Source organism: Mustela lutreola, chromosome 18 (genome assembly GCF_030435805.1).
Source record: "Mustela lutreola isolate mMusLut2 chromosome 18, mMusLut2.pri, whole genome shotgun sequence".
Lineage (NCBI taxonomy): Eukaryota > Metazoa > Chordata > Mammalia > Carnivora > Mustelidae > Mustela > Mustela lutreola.
This window is the reverse complement of record NC_081307.1, coordinates 19,857,282-19,868,675: the sequence shown is the minus strand read 5'-3', so window position 1 is coordinate 19,868,675 and position 11,394 is coordinate 19,857,282. Positions and strand designations below refer to the sequence as shown.

Here is an 11,394-nt window from a genome sequence, read left to right as displayed (position 1 = left end):
TAACACATTCTTTTCAGCATCTTCACATCTATCACTTCCTTTCTATTTTACCACCACTACTCCTTGCCGTTCAGGTTCCCATCACTTTATCCCAGCCTTGCTTTTAGCTTTCTCTCCTTGCAGACTTCAGGGTTTCCTCCCCTTTCATTCATTTTTCAGACCATCTCCTTGAGCATCATTTTTGCCTGTCAATACCTGTGATTAACAACTTTCCTCCTGGCTTTCCAAGCCCACTAGGATCTGGCCCCAACACACGTATTCAAACTTACTTCCCGTTAGCCCATCAGCATCAACATGAAAATTCAATTTCACTACAGTTCAGCTTCAATAATGACAGTGCTTTTAATAACAAAGTCCATGCCAATAAAAACAAGGAAGGTGAAAAGCCCCATATAGTCCCTTGGCTAGAGTCCTTTTCCTCCCATGCAATGTCCTCCTCACCCTACCCCCACTGAATTCCCCTTATTTAAATCTGACCCTTGGGGGGGGGGGGCACCTGGTTGGCTCAATGGGTTAAGATTTTGTCTTCAGCTCAAGTCATGGTCTCAGGATCCTGAGAAGGAGCCCTGAGTCGAGTCGGGCTCTCTGCTCAGCGGGGAGCCTGCTTCCCTCTCTCTCTCTCTGCCTGCCTCTCTGCCTACTTGTGATCTCTCTTTTTCTCTCTGTGTCAAATAAATAAATAAATAAAATATTTAAATCTGACCCTTGGGATCAGCTCATCTCCATGGAAAACTCACCCACTCTCCAAAACACAATCCTTCACTCTTTCACATTGACCTCCTAGGGTTTGCAATTTTATTTCCTTCAGTTTATTTCCTTGAGTTCATGACAGTTTTCATTGTTTAGTTTTGCTATAAGACACATGGCCCTGAAATCCAAAGCCTAGCATCTTTGATCCTTAAAAGTTTGTCTGTTAAGTAACGTGTCAATGGACAGTTAGTGAAAGTCTTGGGGTATGTATGGCAAACTTTTAAAACTTTCTCATTTCCTGATGCCTCAGCATCCCTCACTCCCAGGCACTAAGGGTCCCAGTGTGATAAGGCTGGCCTCTGCCACAAGCCCTACTCCTTCCTTCCCTGACTATAACCTAGTGCATTCAAGCATACTAATAACATTCCACGCTACAACCTCTCACAGGTCCCCACTGGCCTTCAGCTTTCCACCTGCTCAGGTGAACCCACTCGCATTGTGCTCCACCCACATGGCCCTTTGTGGGGTGTGTGGGTGCCTCTCTCTTCTAAGACAGGTGAGTACAATAAATCTCTTTTGCTTTCATACACCTGTCTGTCTCTCCATAGTTATTCCATGTCCACACTTAACTGATCATTAAAACACTTCATTTTTAAGTAACAAAATTATTCCTCACAACACAGGGTGAAATGTATTATACATTTCAGTTGTCTACACATGTTGATGTTCACAATGTACTTGCCAATTTGGACTTCTACATGCACATGATAGAATACGATCCTCCTCTCATCAGCATCATTGTGTGGCATATAATGGGTTTTATGCTTAACTGTTGTTTTTTTTTTTTATATTTTTATTCATTTATTTATTTATTTATTTATTTGACAGAGAGATAGAGAGCACAAGTAGGCAGACCAGCAGGCAGAGAGAGAGAAGCAGGCTCCCTGCTGAGCAAAGGGCCCAATGCAGGGCTGGATCCCAGGACCCTGGAATCATGACCTGAGCTGAAGGCAGTCGCCTAACCAACTGAGCCACCCAGGTGCCCCTTATGCTTAACTGTTAAGAAGTTATTGTTACTCTCAATAAATTTGCTTCTAGAAAAAAATAATATACTCATTAAAATTGTATTAGGTAATTGCTTCCATATATGCATGTGAGTGAAAAAAATGTTGCATGCCACAAGAATGCTATATTTAGAGAATGACATTTTCCTAATATTTTTTATTTTTCCAATGTGTTTTCTTTTAGAGAGAGACAGTGTACAGGGAGGAGCCAAGGAAGAGGAGAGAGAAAAAAATCTTAAAGAGGCTCTACACCCAGTGCTGAGCCCAAAGCAAGGCTTGATCTTATGACCCTGAGATTATGACCTGAGCTGAAATCTGACTGAGCCACCCAGGTACCCCCCTTCCAACACATTTATTAAAGAAAGCAATCACCTACAATACAAGGCATATATGTACTTTTTGACACTTAAAATGTTATGTACTGTGTCCCAAAGGCTATTTGATGAACACCAAAATAATAACAATCCTCATAATAAAGCTGGAGGTAGGTCATGTCCCCATTTTATGGATAACAAAGCTGAGGTGCAACCTCCTCAAAATCTCACAACTGAGTTAGAATTGAAAGCCAAAGAATCTGGCTTCAAAGCCTCTATGGCTTCAAACCCTCAAAAAATGTAAGAAATACATGTTTCTGACTATCCATGCCACAGGTTTTTAAAAGTTTTAGGACTCAGGAAATTTTACAGGGTTTTCCACGAATGGAAAGTGTTTTGAGGGCTTATTTGGGAACATGGCCCTCTTCAAAGAGTTGAAGAATTCTCTTAATTTCCTTCAACATGAGATAATTAATGCATCAAAGATAAACCAATTTCAGGTTGCATGATTAAATAAACTCCATCAAAAATTCCTGAGCCTTGTTTGCATTCGTATCATACCTGGCATATTTATTGAGCATCTGTGACATAATTTTACCCGAGAGGACAGAATTTACCTGATGGTACCAACTAGAGATATCCTAAGAGAAAATAGCATTAAAACCAGGGGAAGCTCAATACTTTTATCACAAATATAGCAGAAAATAATTATTTAAAGCTACTTCTGTCCAACTACAAACACAATGTTTAACTAAACCTATGGATCTGAACAGAATATGTAAAACAGGCAGAGATGGCCATGTGTGGTTTCTCTCCATGCTTTTGACTGGTTTGCGTAGTACACCGGCTCCACCGCATCCAAATCTTCCAGTTAACAGAACTCCAGTTTCCTGAAGGTGGCAACACACTCAGGAAATGCACGTAGCTCCAGAGAGGTGGTCGTGATCCATCCAGGCTTACCCCATGGTTCTTTCCACCCCTCCCCCAGATCCCTGTCAGAGAAGGATTTGGCTGTACCTAGCTTTCAGCAGTGAGGTATAAAGGGAAGTCTGCCAGTTGCATCTGGGACAGAATCTCTTCCCTGGGTAAAAAGAAATCTGCCCGAGCGCCTGGGTGGCTCAGGTCGTGATCTCAGGGTCCTGGGATCGAGCCCCGCATCGGGCTTTCTGATGAGCAGATCTCTTCCCCAGCTCTCTCTCTATGCCTACTTGTGATCTCTGTCAAATAAATAAATAAATAATCTTAAAAAAAAAAAAAAAAAAAAAAAAGAAAGAAAGAAAAAGAAAAAAAGTAAAGAAATATACAGAGCCCCCATACCACTGAGCATTACATCAACCCTGGAACTGTCCGTCTCTGCTCTTCTTTTCATGTGAAATTCTAAGTCTCTGTTACCAACATATTTAGTATGAGATGTTAAATACCAATGTATTTAGTATGAGATGTTAGCACTCACAGCTGAAAATACCCTAATTTGTGTACCTTGGTTGACTGGCCTCCAATTCTCAGGGCCATTATCATAAGTATGCACTTGCAAAAGTATCCTAACATTTACATTAGCACAATTTCTCCTGAAAGGTACCAGATTCTTTTCTTTCTTTTATAAGTAGATTACATTGATTTAAATGAAAATATAACACTTGTGACATAAAAGATATGTCAGAAAATTTTTGATATCTAAATTGTAGTGATAACCACCATCAGTAATTAGGATGCATTACATTGTTCCTGATAGCAAGATATCTAGCCAACATCCTGATTCTGCACATTTGGGTTGCACAAGTGTTCAGAAATAAGGTTATATTTTTTTGTCAAGCACCTCCACAAATCCCTCTGAGCCCATAGTTTTCCTTCTCTGAATTCTAGAGCATACTTACCACCTGCAGATACTGAGGAAACTGACAAATAGCTTCTGACAAATAGGCAACTATATTCTATAGCAACATGACACTGGGAAACATATACTGTGCCAATGGCATTTTATATGGAAGAAAATATACTAAATTTTCACACTGCAGGTCAAGTTTATATACTTCATGATATCACATTTGGGGAAAAGCTTTCCTCTTCCTATTTCTTTTATAATACTCCTTTAACAACTTCAATCACAAATCCAAGGGGAAACCAAACGATATGCAGTGACAGTCTTAAATTAGAAAATTGTTCCCTGGTCAGACCTCTTACTGAGTTTGCTGGGACACTGTACTTCAATTTGAAGAGACACCAATGATCAGAGAAGACATGCAGGATACTGAAATGGGTCCATGTTTTAGAAACAAGAAGGAAAAGGAGAAGCAAGGTCATTCAAACATGAAAGAATATGGTTAGAATACATATAAGCAAAAAAAGATTAAAAAAAGAAACTACTGTATATTAGAATAGTAAGATCTAAAAATATTTAGATTCCAAGAAGATTAAAGTATTTCCTAAAATTCATAAAGTGTAAAGAAAGATTGGTTCTTGAAGGAGAAAACCACACTGGAATGAACAGACTCGTCCTATTATAAGGCAGTGACCAGGCAGGAATGAGCAGAGATTCTAAACAGAACTTGACTAGAGCAAACGTTTTACTGCACTAAATCACTTCAGTATACAACTTCAAAGATTCAAAATAACAATTCTCCAACAGAGACTTAATAGGAGCTGAAACACTAAGATTGAGCCCTTAGGCTTATACATTTATGTTACTGTCACGATAAGCCCCTCACATAGATACAATAACATTAAACATTCATTAAAATCTTTCTATCAACTGCCCACTTCTTCAAAGGGGATTTCATTTTTATCTTGAACAGATGGCAAGCCTATCACAGAGTGTTCTTTATGACCAGAGCATAAACGCTGATTAAATCATTCTGAAACCAATTAAAACCCCAACATTTACTTTAGTAAAACATATCCACAATAAGAGTGAACATGAGCAAATATAGTCAATGTACTGCCTCCGGCCCCATCTCCTGAGAAAAATTTGACTGAAGACAATGGGTTATAGAAGAAATAATCTACCCTCAGGTGACATGTCCCATTTCTTCCGGGGCTTTCAGTTAAAAGGGCACTTGGGCGCACCTGTGCATCTCAGTCAGTTAAGTTTCCTACTCTTGGTTTTGGCTCAGGTCATGATCTCAGGGTCCTGAGTTCAAGCCCCAGTTGAGGCTCATGCTCAGCAGGGAGTCTGCTTGAGATGCTCTTCCTATGTCCCTCCCCATTTCCCTGGCACACATGAGCGCTCTCTCTCTCTCTCTCTCAAATATAAAAAAATATTAAAAATATATATCAAATATTTTAAAAATTATATATATATATATATATATATATATATATATATAAGTTTTTTAAGGGAACTTGGCCAGAGATACTAGAATTCCTTTATCAAATATGTTTTGGAGTCCCCCATTGATGTGGCCATCAGATAAACTCACACACACACACATACCAAAAATTAAAATCTTTAATTTTGAAATCTATTTTAAAATCCTGTTTCCCATCACAGAAAAATAAATAAATAAATTGAGCAGATCTTGCTGTGGCACAAATCTGGGCTCAACTTACCCTGTAGCTACTCACAGCCAGAATCTTGAAAACTTCAAAGTATCAGGCACTATCATGACCACCTTACATTATTTCATTTCGTCTTCATAACAACTTAAATGGTACTCATTATTTTTCCTTAAAAACTTTTTAAAAATTTAATAATCATTGACATTTTTGTGATTTTTAAAATTTAAAAACTCTGTGTTCTCACAGAGTTAAAAATACAGCATGTTTGAGTTACAGATGACTAACAAGATCCTGCATTTTGTTACTGCATAGCTATAACGTAGGCCAGTGGTCAGTAAAAAGGTATATTCAAATCAAAGGTGGTTTTCATTTTAATAAAGACAAAAGTTTTCATGGGAATCTATGTGCAGTATTTTTAAATTGTTGCTATAAAAGTATTCAGTCTGTGAATAAATCAATCCCCCATTCACCACTGATAGAGGGCAGTATGAAAGGCTGGAACATATACCCTATCATTTAGGAATTGGTGTGGCCACCATTACTTTCAATTGTACACTCATTGGTTCCTCTGTGCCTCCAGAAGTAACTATCTTCACCCCAGCTAGTACCTCAGCTGATTCTAATAATCCAGTAATCCATCCCAGAGGCTGAGACGGGTGCCAGAGTCCAGCAGCCAAACTGCATGATTAATCAGCTTAAAGGCATTGAAGGAGTCTTTGAAACCAGTGTGGTAGTAGATCCCATTGTGGTAGTGGAGAAGTCATTGTAGACTTCAAAAGCAACTGCCACAGGCCCATGAGGGACAAGCTCAAGCTTCCTCACGGCTTCATTACGCCCCCAGAGAAGATTCCCACATAGTGGTACCCAGAGGAGTAGTAACGGAAGCAGTCTTCCTTCAGTTTGCATGTAGAATCGGTGCCTATGTAGGGAAAGCACACCTCTTCCACCAGCCCCAAATCTTGTTATTTTCCTACAAATGAAATGCGGGAAGTCGCCTTCACAGCCTTGAGCATACTGGCTCTAAGAGACAACCTCCTGGGGGCGCCTGGGTGGCTCAGTGGATTAAAGCCTCTGCCTTTGGCTTGGGTCATGATCCCAGGGTCCTGGGATCCTGGGATCGAGCCCCACATCGGGCTCTCTACTCCATGGAGAGCCTGTTTCCTCCTCTCTCTCTCTGCCTGCCTCTCTGCCTACTTGTGATCTGTCTGTCAAATAAATAAATAAAATCTTTAAAAAAAAAAAAAAAAGAGAGAGAGACAACCTCCTGAAGACTCAAGAGTGGGGTCTGAGTATTGTTGGTTAGTATATGGTTTCTTGCTTCCAGCATACCCCTAGAAGCAAATACATAGCAACTTCCACATAATGGTTGGTTTTGAACAGAAGTAACAAAATTGGGACCGTGAACATTTCTCCAGTCCCTAGATGCCAGCAAATGTAAAATCGTTTCATGTATGTCAGCAGTCAGTGCTGCAGGTCTGGGCCTTAAGATTGTCTGGCTACGGCCACCACCTCTCCTAATCATCTCTCATCTCTCATCTCAGGTGAAGAGTCTCATAATCCACATAGGTGGTTGTAGTCTAAGACTTCTGAATGGCACTGATCACTTTCACAAAGTCATGGCTATATTTGTAGAGCCAATTAAAATAGTTTTCCTGGAGACTCTCCAGATGTGCAGTGCTCATGTTCGCCTTCTGAGAGGTCATTCCCACCTCAGTTTCAGGGAAACGAGTCCAGTTCCTGCCGAGCTCATCATGCACCCATCCAGCCGTGGTTGTGTGGCCATAACTGGCTCCCTGGCCCTCTGTCCTCTTCTTTACACTTAGAAAAGGCAAATGACTTATCGTCATTCAGCACAATCTCAAAGCCTTGACTGTAAATGATGTTGAAATGGTCAGTATTGCCTAAATCATCATATGCTGTATCCAGCTTCTCAACTGCATTTTTTTCTGGCGGTCCCATAACTGAGCAGTTGACGCCATGCTGGGAAACAAGGTGGCCCACCTGGAGGACCCAGGGACCCAGCAGCTCAGAGAAGGTGCATTTGACAGGTGTGGCAGAGTGTAGTGCCAACAAAGGAGAGGACCAGCAGGAAGGCAGGGAGCAGCCCCAGGGCAGGACTCTGGTGCAGCCCCAGAGGGGTGGAGAAAGAACCGTTGCCAGAGAGTAGAGGAGAGAGAGCCTAAATGGTACTAATTATCATATCATGCTAAGATCAAGTAACTATGTTTTCATGAGCTTAAGCAACTTGCCCAAGATCACATCGTTAGTAGGTAGAAGAGCCAGGCTTTGTACTCACAACTTTCAATTTCAGAAGACATGCTTGAAAGTACGACCCTCTATTTCCTCTCAAAGAGAGTAAGTTTTCTAAGCCCCTTTAGAAAAAGAAAATTAAAACAGGAAGCTCTTTCAATCTCAGTATTACTAAAACAAATTATTTTCACGCAATGCATACAAACAACTGAAATCCTAGCCACAAATCATTCTCATTTCTTCATTAAAGCATAATGAGAAAGTCTTTCTAATTCAAATTACTATATACACTTAAAAGAAGTAAAATGACTTTATAAATATTCTATAATTCAAATTAGTTAAAAAGGATGGGTTTTAAATATTTATATTATAGGTGTTTTGTACATACTACAAAATATAAATTTGAAATAGTACAAATGTTATATTAAAATGTAAATGAGAATCCAGTATATCTGAAATTCATAACTAGAAGAGAGTGTATTACTGATACATGACATGACCTAACTATACATAATTCTAGGTGCCTTACAAAGCATTTACAGGTATGGCCACTACTGGGATGTAGGACTTTCATTATTAAAACTGGAAAGCCCATACAAACTGGCATAATATAGTCTCCCTAAATCTGGAAAATTGTGAGGTAGCAAGAAAAGCCATGGTCCAAGAAAGATACAAATGTCTGGAACAATATCCTCATAATGCGATTTAATGTTGGAAAAATACATGTCAAATTGTATACTTTCTTGTGAACTGAGGCAACTGCATTTTTTTTCTGCTTAATAAGGTCCTATATTTTTCCTAGAGATGGAGAATAACTAGAAAACATCTATCTAGTTCAAGACCCTTCTCCTAGAGTGGTATTTAAAAAAAAAAAAAAAGTCTGAATAATCAAATATGACAAAATTCCTGTACTCAGCTTTGCTTGATCTGAGAGATTAAACATCACCCAGAGTTATCATCCTGATATGCATCTGTAACTGGCACACCCAATATTTACTACTTTAGCACATATTTAATGAATATTCTGATTAGGGGGTTGATAACTACAAATTCATGAAATTTATGATATTTTGTTGAAATTGTCTCACGATGGTGCATCTGAGGAAATGTCCTACCCATGCATAGCTAAAAAAGCTATGTTCAGATTTTATAACTGATATATATTGGATGGTTGCAAAGACATTTCAATTAAGTTAAGGTTGAATTTAACAGATTTAACTATTTCATGGCTATGGCAAGTGAAAATAAGTTTGGGCCCAGGTTTCTCATGAATTTGTTCCAGTGACAGAAAGCTAAACTGGGCAAATTAAAATGTCTTACCAGACAAAGGGATATATCCAAAATCTATTAAAAAAATTTATCAAACTCAATACTCAAAGAACAAATAATCCAATCAAGAAATGGGCAGAAGATATAAACATACATTTCTCCAAAGAAGACATACAAACAGCCAAGAGACATATGAAAAAAGCTCAACATCACTCAGCATCAGGGAAATACAAATCAAAACTACAATGAGATATCACCTCACACCAGTCAGAATAGCTAAAATCAACAAGTCAGGAAATGACAGATGCTGGCGAGGATGCGGAGAAAGGGGAACCCTCCTACACTGTTGGTGGGAATGCAAGCTGGTGCAACCACTCTGTAAAACAGCATGGAGGTTCCTCAAAAAGTTAAAAATAGAGCTACCCTATGACCCAGCAATCGCACTCCTGGGTATTTAGCCTAAAGATACAAATGTAGTGATCTGAAGGGGCACATGTACCCCAATATTTATAGTAGCAATGTCCATAATAGCCAAACTATGGAAAGAGCCCAGATATCCATCAACAGAAGAATGGATAAAGAAGATGTGAAGGTGCTTCATTAGTGCAGTAGTAGCGCTCAGTTTCATAATCATAAAGAAGATATGGTATATATGTACAAAGGAATACTACTCAGCCATCAAAAACAATAAAATCTAGCCATTTGCAATGATAGAACTAGAGAGTATTATGGATAGAACTAGAGAGTATTATGCTAAGCGGAATAAGTTAATCAGAGAAAGACAATTATCATCCGATCTAACTTACATGTGGAATTCAAGAAACAAAACAGAAGATCATAGAGGAGAGAAAACAATAAAACAAGATGAAATAAGAGTGGGAGGCAAACCATAAAAACCTCTTAATCCTAGGGAAAAAAAACCTGAGGGTTGTGGGGGCAAGGGGTCTGAGATAGGGTAACTGAGTGATGGACATTAAGGAGGGCACATGATGTAATTAGTATTGGGTATTATATAAGACTGATGAATCACAGACCTTTACCTCTGAAACTAATTATACATTATATATTAATTAAATTTAAATTCTAAAAATTCAAATAAATAAATAAATAAATGGACAGTAAAAAATAAAATATAAGTGAACTGGGCAAATTAATTCATTTAATTTAAATACTATAGAGTCCTTATCAAGTTGATCAAAACCAAAAGAAAAATCATTACAAATGCAAAAGGAAGTTGCATTTTAAAGTATGTCAAGGGTCTTAGCAAAAATAATATTAAATCAGAGACATCAGGCCCCAAATAATACACACATAATATCTTTCTAGAAAGTTAAAAACAGCATTAAAAAAAACATGCTTGGGGAGAGGAACAAGATGGAGGAGAAATAGATCAAAATTTCACCTGTCCCAGGAATTCAGCTACATAGTTATCAAATCATTCTGGGCACTTACAAACTCAACAGGAGATCAAAGAAAAGAATAGCAACAATTCTATGAACAGAAAAGTGACCACCTTCTGGAAGGAAGGATGTGCGGAGAAGTCAATCTGAGGCAATATATGGGAAGATAGATGGTAAGGGGAGGAAGCCTCCATCAGCCAGCTACCGGCAAGTGATAGAGGAGGGAAACACAAAATCAGAACTTTTAGAAGTCTGCTACACTGAGAGGCATCACTCCATGGCTCAGCAGGTGGGAGGGGGGAGACACTTGTGGGGACTGTGTGGTCTCAAGACCCTTGGGGTAACGGGAAGACCTGGGGGGGGCCTGAGTGCAGCAGAGCTCCCAACTATCAGAGTGGGGAAACCGGCTGCAAAGACAGAGCTGGGTGGTAAGCTCTCAGCTTGGGGTTACCATAAGCCGTGATCTGAGGCACAGCTGGGCCACTACATCTTGCGCACAGACCCCAAAAGCAGCAGATCCAGGAGACTCACCTTCCTCCCCTGGAAGAAACAGTGCAGGATCCAGCGGCAGGAATCTGCTGGGTTTGGAGACTCCAAACAGGGCCGAGCACCAGAGACAGAAACACTTGGTCACAGGCCTGATGAGCTCAGAGTGCAGCCCCCAGAGACCAGGGAGACCGGAATGATTGACCGCTTGTCTCCGAGAGCGCACTGAGAGGAGACCTGAGCTCTGGGCTCCCGTAGGCCAGAGATTGGGAGGCCGCCATTTTCATTCCCGTCCTCCAGAACTCTACGGAAAGCGTTCAGGGAACAAAAGCTCCCAAGAGCGAACCCAAGCGGATTACTTAGCAGATTGCTTAGCCTGGCCGTTGGCAAGGGTGATGGAATTCCGCCTCAGGCAAAGAGGTTTAA

General features: G+C 39.8%; 1 pseudogene; it reads right to left on the bottom strand.

Annotated features, from left to right (window-relative positions):
- Positions 1–6,079: 6,079 nt before the first annotated feature.
- On the bottom strand, positions 6,080–11,249 carry LOC131820679 (dipeptidyl peptidase 1-like; annotated as a pseudogene).
- Positions 11,250–11,394: the final 145 nt, after the last annotated feature.